General features: G+C 44.6%; 1 protein-coding gene across 1 annotated transcript in view; it reads left to right on the top strand.

Moving 5' to 3' along the window:
• The window catches only part of LOC125047946, a 22247-nt gene that overhangs the window by 3756 nt on the left and 15991 nt on the right, over window positions 1–2500 (top strand). The window lies entirely within an intron of this gene.

The raw sequence follows: 2500 nt of genomic DNA, 5'->3' as shown, positions 1-2500 counted from the left end.
GATGAATGATGATATTGATAATTATAATAAAAATGATAATAATTGTTATGATAATAATGATAATAATAATAAAGTAATGAAATAATAATAATAATAATGATAATGATAATAATAATGATAATAATGATAATGAAGATGATAATAACAACAATAATAATGTAATGATGATGATGATGATGATGATGATGATAATAATAATAATAATAATAATAATAATAATAATAATAACAATAATAACAATAATAATGATAATAAAAATCATACTACTGCTACTAATGATAACGATAATGTTGACGATAATGATAATAATAGTAATAATGGTAATAATGATAATAATGATAATGATAATAATGATAACAATAATAACAATAATCGCAACATTAAAACATAACAATAATGATAATATTAACAATACTTATATTAATAACATTGGTATTACTAAAAAGAAATTCCTTTTATACATGTAAACCCTAAACTTCAAGTGTCAGAACAGCTGGCAAGATTTTTTTTTTTTTTTTTTTTCATATGTCATGATTGGAATGCTAATTGATATTCATTTTGAGAAGAGGAATGCCCCCCCCCCCACCTCCTGCTTACTTCTCTCCCCTCACCTTTCCCCCTCCTTTCCATCAATTCTTGCTTTCTTGCTTATTTCTCTCTTTCTCTTTCTGTCTCTCTCTGTGTTTCTGTCCGTCTCTCTGTCTCTGTCCGTCTCTCTGTCTCTCTCTCTCCTCTCTCTTTGTCTCTCTCTCTGTCTCTGTCCGTCTCTCTGTCTCTCTCTCTCCTCTCTCTTTCTGTCTCTATCTTTGTCTCTCTCTCTGTCTCTGTCCGTCTCTCTGTCTCTCTCTCTCTTTCTGTCTCTCTCTTAGTCTCTCTCTTTGTCTCTGTCCGTCTCTCTGTCTATCTCTCTCCTCTCTCTTTCTGTCTCTCTATTTGTCTCTCTCTCTGTCTTTCTCCGTCTCTCTGTCTCTCTCTCTCCTCTCTCTTTCTGTCTCTCTCTTTGTCTCTGTCCGTCTCTCTGTCTCTCTCTCTCTCCTCTCTCTTTCTGTCTCTCTTTTTGTCTCTTTCTCTGTCTCTGTCCGTCTCTCTCTCTCTCTCTCTCTCTCTCTCTCTCTCTCTCTCTCTCTCTCTCTCTCTCTCTCTCTCTCTCTCTCTCTCTCTCTCTCTCTCTCTCTCCTATCTCTCTCTTTGTCTCTCTCTCTGTCTCTGTCCGTCTCTCTCTCTCTCTCTATCCTCTCTCTTTCTGTTTCTCTCTTTGCCTCTCTCTCTCTGCCTCTGTCCGTCTCTCTCTCTCTTTCTCTCTCCTCTTTCTTATTGTCTCTCTCTTTGTCTCTTTCTCTGTCTCTGTCCGTCTCTCTCACTCTCTCTCTCTCTATCGATCTCTCCTCTCTCTTTCTGTCTCTCTCTCTGTCTGTCCGTCTCTCTTTCTTTTCTCTCTCTCTCTCTCTCTCTCTCTCTCTCTCTCTCTCTCTCTCTCTCTCTCTCTCTCTCTCTCTCTCTCTCTCTCTCTCTCTCTCTCTCTCTCTCTCTCTCTCTCTGTCTCTCTCTCTCTCTCTCTCTCTCCTCTCTCTTTATGTCTCTCTCTTTGTCTCTTCCTCTGTCTCTGTCCGCCTCTCTCTCTCTCTCTCCTCTCTCTTTCTGTCTCTCTCTTTGTCTCTCTCTCTGTCTCTGTCCGTCTCTCTGTCTCTGTCTCTCTCCTCTCTCTTCCTGTCTCTCTCTTTGTCTCTCTCTCTGTCTCTGTCCGTCTCTCTCTCTCTCTCCCTCTCTCTCTCTCTCTCTCTCTCTCTCTCTCTCTCTCTCTCTCTCTCTCTCTCTCTCTCTCTCTCTCTCTCTCTCTCTCTCTCTCTCTCTCTGTCTGTGTCTCTCCTTGACTCTCTCTCTGTCTCTGCCCGTCTCTCTCTCTCCCCTCTCTCTTTCTGTCTCTCTCTTTGTCTCTCTCTCTGTCCGTCTCTCTGTCTCTCTCTATCTCCTCTCTCTTCCTGTCTCTCTATGTCTCTGTCCGTCTCTCTCTCTCTCTCTCTCCTCTCTCTTTGTCTCTCTCCTTGACTCTCTCTCTGTCTCTGTCCGTCTCTCACTCTCCCCAACCCTCCCCACTTTCCCCCTTCCTTTCCCACCCCTCTCTTCCCCTTTCTTAACCCTTTACCAACCCCTCCCCTTTTCTCCCCACCCTCTCACCCCAAGTCCTTCCCTCTTTCCTTCCCCTCTCCCCACCCCCCTCACCCCAAGTCCTACCCCCTTTCCTCCCCCTCTCTCCTTTTCCCCCCACCCCCTCACCCGAAGTCCTACCCTCTTTCCTCCCCCTCTCCCCTTTTCTCCCCCCCTCACCCCAAGTCCTACCCCCTTTCCTCCCCCTCTCCCCTTTTCCCCCCACCCCCCCTCACCCGAAGTCCTACCCCCTTTCCTCCCCCTGTCCCTCTCCCTCTCCCTCTCCCTCCCCACCCCCCTCACCCGAAGTCCTACCCCCTTTCCTCCCCCTCTCTCCTTTTCCCCCCACCCCCCT

This window comes from Penaeus chinensis, chromosome 42, assembly GCF_019202785.1.
Source record: "Penaeus chinensis breed Huanghai No. 1 chromosome 42, ASM1920278v2, whole genome shotgun sequence".
Taxonomy (NCBI): Eukaryota; Metazoa; Arthropoda; class Malacostraca; order Decapoda; family Penaeidae; genus Penaeus; species Penaeus chinensis.
This window is presented reverse-complemented; position numbering and strand designations above follow the sequence as displayed.